The following is a 15,947-nucleotide window of genomic DNA, read 5'->3' as shown; positions in this document are numbered from 1 at the left end:
TGTTTGAAGAAGGCATGGTCAGGCTGCCAGGTGGGACTTTTGCCCACGTTAACTACCACGTTAATCTAGTTAACGTGGAAGCTAACGTGGGTCTTTTTGTTTCACCAACGTTAGTGGAGATAACCTTTTCCACTAACGTTGGCATCTCCCTTTCCTTCCACGTTAGTTCCCATGTTAATATAACTAACGTGGAGACTAACGTGGGTTTTCTAGCCTTCGCAAACGTTAGTGGCACTCTCTTTTTCCACTAATGTTGGCATATACCCCTTTCGCAAGCGTTATTGGGGCTCACTTTCCCATTAACGTTGCTTGGTGCCTTTTGTCCCTACGTTAGAGTTCACGTTAGTGTAGCTAACGTGACTCTTAACGTGGGTCTTCCTTGCTATCGTTCCTTGCTCTCCTTCTTCAAAGTTAATGCCACTAACTTTTCTCACTAACGTTGGGACTTTCCTTCTGTCCACGTTAGTGCCCACGTTAGTGTAACTAACATAGCCACTAACGTGGCTCTCCTCTTCTTCTTTTGGCCTGAAATCAATCAAACAAAGTGTATCAAAGTCTTGCTCTTAATCATGGGATCATGCATCATCTAATTTATCATATAATTCATGAAAAATCCTCATGAAATCATGTAAAGTGCACAATGTATGCTTGAATCAAGATGTAAGTGAATATCTACCCAAAACTAGCTTATTTCCTAAGAAAATGCATGAAACTACCTTAAAAACAGTAAAGAAAAGGTCAGTGAAACTGGCCAAAATGCCCTGGCATCACAACACCAAACTTAAAGCTTGCTTGTCCCTAAGTAAGTACTGGAACAAGATAATGATGAATGGAATGCCAAGAGAAAATGAGTCATTCTTGTGGAAGTCATGTCCCTGGTTTTATGGTGGTTTCATGCATAGCAACTTAGGTTCATTCCTTCACTGGCTTTCAGACCTTTATCATGTCCTAGAATACTCACTTTTCTTGCATCCCATGAGACTTTTATTCATTGATCCCTTTTGTTTCTTGTCAATTCAGGGCTTATTTGTGTTCTTAGGCTAAATGCTCTGTAAGGGGGAAACTCTTTAAAATAAGCTTTCAGCTAACACTCCCGAACCAGTTGGTTCAAGGTGCTAGGTGTTGAAACACCCCTACAGACTTACTTCCTCAAGTCTCTCCCCCATACATACACACCACAGGCACATGGTTTGTTTATTTTCTTTTCTTGAGACCTTGGTGTCCAGCACCTCTTTGGGTTACTAAATGCTCTGTAGTGAGGGTTACTCTTGATAGTGGACTTTCAGTTGATAATCCCGAGTTAGTTAACCCAAGTTACCAAGTGATAAGGCACCCCTAAGAGCTTATTCATCCAAGTAAATCCCTCACACAGGAACACCACAGACACATGCCTCGAGATTAAAACCATTGGTGCCTAGCCTTATTGCTTACTCTTTTTTTTTTCTTTTTTTTTTCAGTAATGACATTCAGACTAGCAAACACAGCCCTAATCAACAAAAAGCTTAAAAGACAGAATTGACATGCTTATTCACAAGGAGAAATCACACATGCATACAAAGAAAATAGAAGACAATCATGCAAATTAAAGTGCTAGAAATAAGTAAGAGGAGTAAGGAACTTTACCACCTTGTATTTTATCTTCATTGTTGTTGCCCTTTTCCTCCTATTCTTTCCCTTCCCACACCAGACATAGAATGATTGCTTATACTCAAGCAACAATTAAAACAATGGTGATGGGGTCCATGATGGATCATGAATGTCTTATAATGAAGTGTGAGTATGCATGTGTTTCAGCAAGCAAGGTTAAGGATACAATAAAGACACAAGAGATACAAACAGGGACATTTTGATTGCATTAATAAGTGTTGGCATGGTACTTTGCATGAAAGTTAAGTGGCAACACCAAACTTAGTGTGCCACTGTCAATCTAGAATGTTGCAAGTACCCAGTGAAGATTGAAATTCAAATTGTTGCATGGCAACACCAAACTTAGAGTGCAATCATATGCCAAATTATTGAAAGTAAACTAAGCAAAGCAAGGAAATGTTACCTACGGTTGGGTTGCCTCTCAACAAGCGATCTTTTAATGTCATTAGCTTGACATGTTGTTCACAACTTTCTTCCTCTTCTTCCAGTTTGTTAAGAGGAATGACCTCAAGAGGAAAGAGGAGCCAGTTAATGCCCCTTGTTTTGAGTGCCTCTCCCCAGCAAGCCTTCTTTTGTTGTTAGCTTGAGTAAACTTGCTTGTTGGGGTAGGGGTGGGATAGCTTTTGGTTGACCTTTTCTTCTTCATGAATATTGTCCTTCTTTTCTTGGTCACCATCCTTTTGTTAGTGTTCATGTTGATTGCCTTTACCACCTTGATTTTAGGATTTGGGTATTGTATGATGGGTGGAGCATCCTCTTCATTAAGAACTTCTTGAATTGGTGGTTCAATGAACTCACCCTCTATGCAACTCTCTGTTTCGTTGGAGTATGGGTTCCCTTAATTGACTTCCTCCCTTATTCTTGACCTTTAAATGAACTCCTCTGTTTCTGGAGAGAGTGAAGTGGTCTCTCTTTGTGATCTCAGTTTTTCAATGAATTGTTCTTCAGAATAGAGTTGTGCATTCTCCCTCAATTTTTCTTCATGGTCCCTTTTTGCTATTTTCTCCTCTTTGATTGTTTTTATTATTTCTTCAAAGAGGAGTTCTATCCTAGTGAGTCTCTCCTCTACTCTACTTTTTTTGAGTTCTTCAATGATGAGTTCCACCCTAGCAAGTTTATCTAAAGGAGGTTGGGTAGATTGTAATGGTTGGGCGGGGTTGGCTTGTGAATGGCATTGGATGCTTTGTGGTTGTGTGTTCTGAAAGTGGTATGACTCTTGTGGGTAGTGGATTGAGTTTTGTGGATGGTGAAATGAATTGTATGGATTTTGGATAGACTTTTGTGCTAAGGCATACTCAAATGATGAAGAATTTAGGCATGTAAAACTTGGAGGTGAGGTTGTATAATTGAGAGGTGATGGCTCTTGATGAATGGGGTATGAATGAGTGAAATCTCTTTGATTATGATCTTCCCAGTCACAACTTGAGTAGTGATTAATTTCACCAAAATATGGACCATTTTGTGGCTCTGGAAAGTACCCCATTTCATGTTCTTGATACTCCCACCCACCATGAGCATAGTAAAGTGAATCATTATGTGGTGGTGGAGAGTTTCCCATGAAATATGATTGACTCAAATATGATAGATGCTCCTTTCTTTCCTGCAGAAAGCTCTGTCTCAACCAATAATCACCAAAAGAAATTGGAATCTCCATTGTCACAGGTGAGGAAATTCCCAGTGAGGCAATATCACAAACAGTTAGTTAGCAAAAGAAAATAAAGAAACAAAAGAAAACAAAGACAAAAGAAAAGTGTCTAATCTAGTAAATCAATCAACCGGTAGTTTGTTAATCACGATTAATCCCTGGCAACGGCGCCAGAAACTTGATGCATGGAAAACTTGTCTCATAACAAATTTCCTTTGGAAAGTGTATCGAATTTGTCGTCAAGTAAAAACTCACGATAGAGTGAGGTCGAATCCCACAGAGATTAACGGATTAAGCAATCAATAGTTGATTGATTATCCTAGTTAGACGATTCAGATTTGGATGATGAGTAAAAAGGGAATGTAAATGGCATAAAAGTAAAGAAAGAAATAAAGTGCAGAAAAGTAAAATGGCAAGAAAAGTAAATGTAAGAACTAAAAATAAAATGAACATTGGGATCAAGAGATAGTGCAATCCTCAGGATCAAGTTCATTCTCATCTCTTCCTCAATCAATGCATTCATTGATCTCCTTGGCAATCTTAAGTGATCGATTCAATCTCTCAAATCTTGATCAATAGCCAATTCCTTGGTCAATTGCTCAGGAGAAGAGATAAAGTATGGTCACTGATTATACCACATGCATTTCCCAACTCAAGTGTTGGAAGGATTATAGTCACATATCCATCCACACCCAATTTGGTCCAGCATGAGAAAGCATTTCTAGCATGATCTCTTCATTCCTCTTTCAAGGTTCAGAAGAGATCCAAGTATGAATAGTTTCTTTTCCAAGATAACTACCCAATTTGATGAAGATTGAAAGCTCTCTAGTAAAATCAAGAGGAAAGAAAGAAGAAGAAGAATAAGAACTACACTTAATCCATTGAATCACAATAGAGCTCTCTAACCCAATGTAAAGAGTTAGTTGATCATTGCTCTACAAAAAATAGAAAAGAAAGAAAGTGCAGAAAAGTAAAGATGAAGATTCAAACTAAAATTGAAAATTCAACATTCATAAATGAAAATTACAACTAAAAGAAAGAGAAGGAAAAGTATGTGAGGGGAGGGAGTCCGAAGACCCCTCTTCAATCCCCCATTCCAGAATTGTCAGTCCATGTAAAAACTAAGGCCTTTATATAGGCTCTCCTAAATTATAAAATGAAATTAAAAGCAAATTACAATTAAATGAAAATTCCTATTCTAAATGCTTCTTGTGGCCTTGATTGGTTGACACTTGTGGGCTTGCATGCTTGAGCTTTGAAGTGGACTTGAGAGAGAAGTGAGTTAAGTTGAGGTCCAGGTGCTAAAGTTAGTGCTAAAGTTAGCCACACTAACGCTACAAGTGTGGCGTTAGTGCTAAAGTTATTGTGGCTAACGTTGCACTTGCTGCCCAGTTGGTATTTTTGGGCTTAAAAGATGCCTCTTGTTTGTGCTCCAATTTAATGCCCACTATGGAGTATTATATATAGTTAGAAAGCTCTGAATGTGATCTTTCTAACGCAACTGGAATCACCTCAATTGGATCTCTATAACTCAAGTTATGCTCCTTTGAAGTGGACATGGTTGCTGGCATAGTTGCTAACGTTAATGGAAAACTTGAGTGCCAATAACGCTAGCGATCAGGGCTTCATAATTGCCAGTTTCTGGAGCTCAAATTTAGAGTTCACCCTATACTATTATATATTTTTGGAAAGCCCTGGATGTCTACTTTCCAATGCTTTTGGAAGCGCATCATTTGGAGCTCTACAACTCAAGTTACACTTCTTGGAAGGTGAAGAGATCAGCTGGCCTTACTACAGGTTGATACCATGTTCATCTTTGCACTTTCGGGGAAGGTTTTCTCCCTCAAATTTAGTGTCCACCATGTAGTGCCATATATGCTTGGAAAGCTTTGGAATCCTACTTTCCAATGCCACTAGAATCACCTCATTTGGAGTTTTGTAGCTCAAGTTATTCTTGTTTGAAGAAGGCATGGTCAGGCTGCCAGGTGGAACTTTTGTCCACGTTAGCTACCACATTAATCTAGTTAACGTGGAAGCTAACGTGGGTCTTTTTGTTTCACCAACGTTAGTGGAGATAACCTTTTCCACTAACGTTGGCATCTCCCTTTCCTTACACATTAGTTCCCACGTTAATCTAACTAACGTGGAGACTAACGTGGGTCTTCTAGCCTTCGCAAACGTTAGTGGCACTCTCTTTTTCCACTAACGTTGGCATATACCCCTTTCGCAAGCGTTATTGGGGCTCACCTTCCCCATTAACGTTGCTTGGTGTCTTTTGTCCCTACGTTAGAGTTCACGTTAGTGTAGCTAACGTGACTCTTAATGTGGGTCTTCCTTGCTATCGTTCCATGCTCTCCTTCTTCAAAGTTAATTCCACTAACTTTTCTCACTAACGTTGGGGCTTTCCTTCCGTCCACGTTAGTGCCCACGTTAGTGTAACTAACATAGCCACTAACGTGGCTCTCCTCTTCTTCTTTTGGCCTGAAATCAATCAAACAAAGTGTATCAAAGTCTTGCTCTTAATTATGGGATCATGCATCATCTAATTTATCATATAATTCATGAAAAATCCTCATGAAATCATGTAAAGTGCACAATGTATGCTTGAATCACGATGTAAGTGAATATCTACCCAAAACTAGCTTATTTTCTAAGAAAATGCATGAAACTACCTTAAAAACAGTAAAGAAAAGGTCAGTGAAACTGGCCAAAATGCCCTGGCATCAACCTGCTAAAGATATTCTTCCTGAGGAAGTTCAGGACCACCTTGTTGTCATTTGTAGGGTGTTGCAATGGCCTCCACCCATTTAGACACATAGTCCACTGCCACTAAAATGTAGCTGTTTGAGTATGAGGTTGGTAATAGTCCCATGAAATCAATTTCCCATACGTCAAATAGCTCATGTTCCAAGATGAATTGCTGTGGCATCTAATTTTTCTTCGGCAAATTTCCAGCCCGCTGACACTCATTACAGTTCTTCACTAGTTCTCTTGCATCTTTGAAGATGGTGGGCCAAAAGAATCCGCACTGCAAGACTTCTGCTGCGGTTCTTTCTCCTCCAAAATGGCCTCCATAGCATGAACCATGACAATTCCATAAAACTTCCTTTCCTTCCTCCTCTGAAATACATCTCCTGAGCAATCCATCTGAGCATTTTTTAAATAAGTATGACTCATCCCAAATGAAATACTTTGCATCATTAATGAGTTTCCTCTTCTGATGCTTGTTTATCATTGAAGGAAATTCCCCAGTAGCCTTAAAAATAGCAATGTTTGTGAACCAGGGTGCCTTATGAACCAGCATTAGTTGCTCATCAGGGAAGAATTCATTGACACTTGATTTGTGGATGCTACCTTCTTCATAAGGAATTTGGGACAAATGATCTGATACTTTGTTCTCCACTCCCTTCTTGTCTTTAATCTCAATGTTGAATTCCTGCAATAGCAAAATCCACCTTATTAGTCTTGGTTTTGACTCTTGTTTTACAAGTAAATATTTTAGTGCTGCATGATCAGTGAAAACAATAACTTTAGATCCAATGAGATATGATCTAAACTTGTCAAATGCAAATACTATTGCAAGTAGTTCTTTCTCAGTAGTGGTATAATTCCTTTGAGTTTTATTCAAAACCTTGCTGGCATAATATATGACATGCACTAAATTGCCTTTCCTCTGTCCAAGCACTACCCCAACAGCAAGGTCTGATGCATCACACATCAGTTCAAAAGGCAAATTCTAATCAGGTGGGGCAATGATAGATGCTATGGAAAGCTCTCTTTTCAGTGTTTCAAATGCTACTGTGCATTTTTGATCAAATACAAAAGGTGTATCAGAGACTAATAGGTTGCTCAAAGGCTTTGCAATTTTGGAAAAATCTCTGATAAATCTTCTGTAGAAACTAGCATGTCCTAAAAAACTCCTAATTGCCTTGACATTACTAGGTGGAGGTAATTTCTCAATTAATTTCACCTTAGCTTTGTCTACTTCTATGCCTTTTTCTGAAATTTTATGGCCAAGGACAATCCCCTCTGTTACCATAAAATGGCATTTCTCCCAGTTTAGAACTAGGTTTGTCTCTTGGCACCTTTTAACACTAAGGCAAGATGATTAAGGCAATTGGGAAAGGATTCTCCAAAAACTGAAAAATCGTCCATGAAGACTTCAATGAATTTTTCAATCATGTCTGAGAAAATAGATAACATGCATCTTTGGAAAGTTGCAGGGGCATTGCACAATCCAAAAGGCATGCGCCTGTAAGCAAAAACTCCATATGGACAGGTGAATGATGTTTTTTCTTGATCTCTTGGATCAACCACTATTTGATTATAACCCGAGTATCCATCAAGAAAACAGTAATATGCATGTCCTGCCAATCTCTCCAACATCTTGTCCGTAAAAGGGAGTGGAAAATGATCCTTTCTAGTTGCCTCATTGAGTTTCCTATAGTCAATGCACATCCTCCAGCCTGTTACTGTTCTTGTGGGAATGAGTTTGTTCTTCTCATTAGGTACAACTGTGATCCCTCCTTTCTTTGGAACTACATGGACCAGACTCACCCATGGGTTGTCAGAAATGGGATAAATGACTCCTGCCTGCCATAGCTTCATCACCTCTTTTTGGACTACTTGTTTCATGAAAGGATTCAATCTTCGTTGGGCTTGAATGGAGGGTTTAGAATCATCGTCCAACAAGATCTTATGCATGCATATGGATGAGCTTATCCCTTTTAAGTCAGCAAGGGTCCATCCAATGGCATCTTGGTGCTTTTGCAGCACCTTGATTAATTCCTCTTCCTGTTCTTGACTAAGGGCAGAATTGATGATCACTGGATAACTTCCATCATTTCCCAAGTATGCATACTTGAGAGTAGGGGGCAGTGCTTTCAACTCCAGTTTGGGTGCTTCTTTCTCCTTTTTCCTCTCCTCCAGTGTGACTAGAAGAGGTATTTCGGTTGAGTTAACATCAACAGCCTCAACTATTAACATGGAGTCACCCTCTGCCAATCCTTTAATTGCTTCTTCAAAAGTTTCTTGCACACCAGTTTCTACTGCATCTAGCCTCAAACACTCTCCTAGTGCCTCATGTGGATAGCTCATAGCCTTGAATACATTGAATACCATTCTCTCATCATGTAGCCTAAGGGTAAGTTCACCCTTTTGGACATCAATGATGGCTCCAACAGTAGCTAAAAATGGCCTCCCCATGATTATTGAAGCCTTAGCTTCTTCCTCCATATCCAACACCACAAAGTCAGCAGGGAAGATGAAGTCCCCTACTTTCACTAGCAAGTCTTTGGTGCGGAATTTACAACCACAAACTAACCGGCAAGTGCACCGGGTCGTACCAAGTAATACCTCAGGTAAGTGAGGGTCGATCCCATAAGGATTGAAGGACTAAGCAATAATGGTTGATTAATTTACTTAGTTAGACAAGAAGAAAATAGTGTTTGAGAGTTCAAAAGCATTAAACAGTAGATTCAAAATATCAGAAGACAGGCAAATAAATAAGTTGGGAATAAAATATGGAGAAAGCAGTTAAGGCTTCAGAGTTATCTATTTTCCGGATTGACTTTTTTTATTAATTTATTTTAATCATGCAATATTTAATTCATGGCAAACTATATGTGACTAGACTCTAATTCCTTAGACCTTTCTAGTCTCCTCTAAAATTCATCAACTGCCAATTCCTTGGTCACTTAATTCCAATTAGAGGGTGAAGCTTAATTCTAGTTTATATGTCACAGAAATCCTAATTATCCAAATATAAGAGGATTATATGTCACGTATCCCGTTAAGTACAAATAATTAGAATTTAGGAGAAATTCCCCACTGCTGCCTCCCGTAGGAGTCTGGGCCGTGTCTCAGTCCCAGTGTGGCTGATCATCCTTTTGGACCAGCTACTGATCATCACCTTGGTAAACTATTGCCTCACCAACTAGATAATTAGACGCGAGCCCGAGTTCAAGCTATTGTTCAAGTAAAGAGATTTTCCAAGTTATACAAGAACTCAATTAGAAAGAGGGTCATACTTCCGTTCCATCCAAATTCATAAAATAAAGAACAAAAACAACACTTGAAATATAAATCAGTACATGAATTAAAATAGAAAAACAATAGAATCAATCCATACAATAGACAGAGCTCCTAACCTTAACAATGGAGGTTTAGTTGCTCATGGAAAAGAGTGAAAACTAGGATTTTGGTGAACTGTAAATTGGGCTGAGGTGGAATGAAAAGTGGAATAATATTCGAATCCCCGAAGAGAAGTTTCTTTTTCTCTTTTATATATAATCTTAATTAATTTAAAAATATATTTTCTAAAACTAAAATAATATCTTTTCTTATTTTAAAATAAAAAATAAAATTTAAATTAGAATTAATTAAATAATCAGCGTTTTCTGCATGTGCCGCATGTCATGCGTACGCGTCGATGGTCTTCTTCTCTTTTTCTGCGGAAGCTCCATCAAATCCAACCAAATGCTACCTAAAATAAACAGAATTGCACACGACTCAAAGTAGCATCCATAATGGCTAAAAGATAATTAATTCTTGATTAGACTCAACAAATTAAATACAAATTCACTAGGAAAAGATAGGAAAGATGCTCACGCATCACAACACCAAACTTGAATTGTTGCTTGTCCTCAAGCAACCAAACTAATATAGGCTTAGAATGTGAATTTGCATGACAATTTGAGTTCGATTAAGCTCATGTCTTTTCTTATAGTGGGGTTTACAACTGCAATCTTGAATAGTTTTGGCATCTCACTCTCCTTTGAATCAGAAGGATGTCACTGTCATTCGAAATTAGAATCCGGGTAATATTATGAATTCTCTGATCCTTTGTAACTCAATTTAACCCTTGATCACAGTAATTTTTCTTTGATTCTCTTTTCTTTGGTGCTTTGCACCTTGAGCCTAGCCGTGACTTTAAATTTTTTGTCTCAAGCTTCACTTGACACAAAAACACCACAAGCACTTAACTGGGGAACTCTCTTTAAGTTCTGATTTTCCTTTCAGTTACTCCCAGACAGTGGTGCTCAAAGCCTTTGGCATACTCTGTTAATTGCAATTGATCTCGACTCTAAATGTTTTGTCTCAAGGATTACTTGACACAAGAACACTACAAGCATATGACTAGGAAAACAACTCTTTGAGATTTTAATCATGTCTGACCTCCCTAGTCATTGATGCTCAGAGCCTTGGACCTTGCTTTTATATCTTTTTTTGCTGTTTCTTTTGCTTCAAGGATTAAACTTTTACTTATTGTAGAGCCTTCATAATAGTTCTCTAAATTCCTTTTCCTTGTACATCGACATTCTTTTATTCAAATTTAAATATACACTGTTCATGTCATGCATTCAGAGTCACAGAAAATACCACCACATTTGAATAAATGAGACTACTCTAAAAATTAAACTCAGTTTCTCATGCATTACATCCCTTTTTCTTCTTTCTTTTTTATTTCAAGTTCAGTGGGCAATACATGAGACACCTTTCAACATTAAGGCAAATAACAGAAAAATTCAAAATAGTAGAACTAAACTAGAACCTAGGAATTTATCTAATAAAGGATCATGCAATAAACAAGACAAAATAGCAGAAAACCGGAACATAACATAGTAAGAGCGAGAAGGAATATAAAATGAACGGAACTCAACCACCTCAGTTATCCTAGTGGTCGTTTTATTCTTCAGGATGTGCTCCTCCGTGAAGATGATTCGCCTCCCTTTGGTACCATAAAATTAAACAGAAAAAACCATTAGCGAAACGACAACACAAAACTTAAAGGTTTGCTTGTCCTCAAGCAAAGAAAAACTGAAAACAAAAACAAATAGTATGATGAAAGAAGAATAAAAGGATAAAAGAACAAGAGAGAATTAGGATTTGGGGGTGGATGATTTGAAATCAGGCGCTGAGGTAGTTTAATTGGGCGTCGAGTGCGACGCGTATGCGTAAGGCACACATACGCGTGGATCGCACGAATTTCAAGCGATGCGTACGCGTCTGGTACGCGTATGTGTGATGTTGGTTGTGCGAATGGCGCGAGGGCAGCCGCGCGAACGCACAACTCTCTGTTCGCGTGGCTTGGTAACCAAATTTCTCATATGACGTGTGCGCGTCATGCACGCGCACGCGTGGATGGCAAATTATGGAAAGGACGCGCACGCGTCAGGGACGCGTACGTGTGATCAAGTTTATGCCTCTAGCACAATTCCAGCTCCAAGCCATCACAACTCTCTGCCTAAACACTCATTGACGCCGATTTTCAGGGTCACGCGTACGCGTCAGGGATGCGCACGCGTGGTTGGCTAATAGCGCAAACGACACACACGTGTGAGGTACGTGTACGCGTGGTCTTGTTTGTGCGCAAAACATAGTTCCAGCACCACTCCTGCTCAACTCTCTGTTCACTTCGTTGGTGTTGCGTACTCCTGCATGACGCGTACGCGTCAGCGATGCTTGCGCGTCGAACACCCTTTTTTTTTTGAATTGTTCGGTTCCTGTTCTAAAATAGCTGCATGATCAGAAAAACAGTAAAAACTCAATAAAAACCAAATAAGTAAGAAAACTACTACTACGAAAAGTAACTAAGGATACGAAATTATCAGGTTGCCTCCCGACAAGTGCTTCTTTATCGTCACTAGCTTGACGGTCAGCTCCTCTAAAGAGGAGGATCATAGGGGCTTAGCTCTTCACCCCTTACTTTGAACTTCTTTCTTATGTCTCCATAAAGTTGCTCAATATGCTCTAGAGAGAGGATTTTGTTTACTGTATAAATCCATACTGGATTGCTAGTCAACACTACTTTCATTCCTGGGGAAAAACCTTCAGTGGGGATCTTTTTGTTTCTCCATCCTCTGGGTACTTTCTTCTTTTTGGGAACTTCCTCCTTGGTGGATGATGTATTCCCGACACTAAACTTAGGTTTGATTTCAGGAGAAATTTTATTGATTGTCACCAAAGGAGGTTTAAGCTGCAGATTCTGCTGTGCATCATTAGAGGATTCTTGAAGGTTTGGATCAATAAGCTCAGTCTGCATGCACCTCTCTTCTTCTCCTGTTGAATTTATATCTTTGAAGACATGAAAGACCAGTTGCTCATTATACACTCTAAGCACTAATTTACCCACTTCTACATCAATTAGAGCTCTTCCAATGGCTAGGAATGGTCTTCCTAGAATTATAGAGGCATTCTCATCCTCCCCTGTGTCAAGAATCACAAAATCTGCTGGGAGGAAGTACTTACCCACTTTGACCAAGATATTCTCCACTAATCCATATGTAGGCTTCATAGATTTGTCTGCCATCTATAATGCTATCCTTGTGGGTTGTGCCTCTTGGATTTGCAGCTTCTTCATCATAGACAAAGGCATTAAATTGATGCTTGCTCCTAGATCACATAACACTTTCTCAAAGGTTGTGCTCCCAATGGTGCATGAAATTTGAAAGCTCCCTGGATCTGGCATCTTCCTTGGCAAGTTATTCTGAATTATGGCACTACATTCCTTAGTCAGGACCACAGTCTCATCTCCCTTCAAAGGTTTCTTCTTTGACAATAATTCCTTCATGAATTTGACATAGAGAGGCATTTGCTCCAAAACCTCAGCAAAAGGAATATTGATTTGCAACTTTCTGAAGACTTCCAAGAACTTTGAAAACTGCTTGTCCTTGGTCTCCTTTTGAAGTCTCTTAGGATATGGCATTTTAGGCTTGTACTCAGGAGCCTTTGGGAAAGTAGGATAAGTGTCAAAAGAGTCTGGGAATGGGTTGTCTGCACGCTTTGGAGGGACGTGCTCTACATCTTCCTTCTTCTCCTCTGGAGCTTCTTTTCAAACTGGCTCCTTATTAACTTGTGCTTCCATACTTGCCACTTGTCCACTTATCAAGGTGATAGCCTTGCATTCCTCTCTTGGAATTGGAATTGTGTTACCAGAAAGGCTATTGCTGGTCCTCTTATCAATTTCATTACCTTTTGTGACTAATTGACACATCTGAATCTCCAAGTTTTGAATTGTATTTGTAGATCTCTCAGGTATTTGCTTGCTCAGTTGACCCATTTGTACCTCCAAGTTTCTAATGGAGGCTCTGGTTTCCTATATAAAACTCCTCATCATCTCCCAATTAGAATCTTGTTGGGATTGAGAGCTTATCTACTGAGGTGGTTGTTGTTGATGAGACTGAAATTGGTAGTTATTATGATTGTTCTGTTAGAAACCGTCTGAGAATTATTGTTGAAATTCTGAGATCTCTGAGGTTGGTCCATCCACCCAAGATTGTATGTCTTAGAGTATGGATCATTATTGGGCTTTCTAGGACCACTCCCCATGTAATTTACCTGTTCAGAAAAAGATTGAGCATAATCATAATTCTCATTTTGTACAAAATTACCTGTCATGTCATAAGAGACCTCTTGAGGTGGATTTTGGGTGTTGATAGCTGAGACCTGCATACCACTCATCTGCTGAGTAAGTAAATTTATTTGCTGAGACATAAGCTTGTTCTGAGCAAGAATAGCATTATCAGCTTCCATTTCCAATACACCTCTCTTCTGAGAAGTCTCTGAGTTCATAGAATTACTGTTAGATGAGTATAAATATTGGTTGCTAGCAACCAACTCAATAAGCTCAATAGTCTCCTCCGGTGTCTTCTTCTTGTGTAGTGAACCACCTGCGGAATTATCTAAGCACATTTCGGACATTTCACCCAAGCCTTCATAAAAGATATCTAGTTGGGTCCATTTGGAGAACATGTCCGGAGGGCATTGCCTAGTCAATAGCTTGTACCTCTCCCAAGCTTCATAAAGAGTTTCACCATCCTTCTGCCTGAAGGTCTGAACCTCCACTCTAAGCTTAGTCAGCTTCTTTAGTGGGAAAAATTTAGTAAGAAACTCAGTAACAACCTTGTCCCAAGTATCCAAACTCTCCTTGGGTTGGGAATCTAGCCGTAGCTTTGCTTTATCCTTCAGAGACAACGGGAAGAGCATGAGTTTGTACACCTCTGGGTTCACTCCATTTGTCTTCACAGTATCACAAATCTGCAGAAAGTTAGAAATAAATTGATTTGGGTCTTCTTGGGGAAGACCATGATACTGGCAGTTTTATTGCACCAGGATGACCAATTGTGGCTTCAACTCAAAGTTGTTCGCAGCTATAGGAGGCACCACAATGCTTTTTCCATAAAGATTTGTTGTAGGAGCAGAGTAAGAGCCAAGCACTCTCATTTGTTGCTCATTCCCATTCAGATTTGCCACATTGGCATTAACAGCATTATTAGGATCCATAGTGGATTCTGCAGCCTTGTAAATTCTTGTTTGTTACAAACGTCGCCTGAAAGCCCTTTCAGGTTCAGGATCAAAGTCTAAGAGATGTTCCTTATCTCTGTTTCTGCGCATAAACAGACAGAAAATAAGAAAAGATGGAACTCTCTACGTCAGAGTGCAGAGAATTCCCAGTGAGGTAACCTGTGCAAACGATTAAAATAAAAATACTAAATAAAATAAATAAATAAATTTCAAAATTTGTAGGCAAAATTAGGACAGAAAAATTCAAAATTAACAAGAAAAATAAACAAGAAAAATTGAAATAAAAAATAACTAGGGGACACAAACTTAATATCAGAAATGAAGAAAAAATATTAGTGTTATTTATTTATTTATTTATTTTTCAAAAAACTAAAGCAAAATTTAAATAAAATTAAAATTAAAACGCCTAATCTAAGCAATCAAACAACTTATAGTTGTTAATCACTATCAATCCCCGGCAACGGCGCCAAAAACTTGGTGTGGAATTTACAACCACAAACTAACCGGCAAGTGCACCAGGTCGTACCAAGTAATACGTCAGGTGAGTGAGGGTCGATCCCTCGAGGATTGAAGGACTAAGCAACAATGGTTGATTAATTTACTTAGTTTGACAAGCAGAAAATAGTGTTTGAGAGTTCAAAAGCATTAAACAGTAGATTCAGAATATCAGAAGACAGGCAAATAAATAAGTTGAGAATAAAATATGGAGAAAGCAGTTAAGGCTTCAGAGTTATTTATTTTCCGGATTTATTTTTCATATTAATTTATTTTAATCATGCAAGATTTAATTCATGGCAAACTATATGTGACTAGACCCTAATTCCTTAGACCTTTCTAGTCTCCTCTAAAATTCATCAACCGCCAATTCCTTGGTCACTTAATTCCAATTAGAGGGTGAAGCTTAATTCTAGTTTATATGCCACAGAAATCCTAATTACCCAAATATAAGAGGATTATATATCACCTATCCCGTTAAGTCCAGATAATTAGAATTTAGGAGAAATCGTTTTCAAGTTGTTGTTCAAGTAAAGAGCTTTTCCAAGTTATACAAGAACTCAATTAGAAAGAGGGTCATACTTCCGTTCCACCCAAATTTATAAAATAAAGAACGAAAACAACTCTTGAATTATAAATCAGTACATGAATTAAAATAGAAAAACAATTGAATCAATCCATACAATAGACAGAGCTCCTAACCTTAACAATGGAGGTTTAGTTGCTCATCGAAAAGAGTGAAAACTAGGATTTTGGTGAACTGTAAATTGGGCTGAGGTGGAATGAAAAGTGGAATAGTATTCGAATCCCCGAAGAGAAGTTTCTTTTTCTCTTTTATATCTAATCATAATTAATT

Source organism: Arachis ipaensis, chromosome B08 (genome assembly GCF_000816755.2).
Source record: "Arachis ipaensis cultivar K30076 chromosome B08, Araip1.1, whole genome shotgun sequence".
Lineage (NCBI taxonomy): Eukaryota > Viridiplantae > Streptophyta > Magnoliopsida > Fabales > Fabaceae > Arachis > Arachis ipaensis.
The sequence above is the reverse complement of the archived record's forward strand: the minus strand, read 5'-3'. Positions refer to the sequence as shown.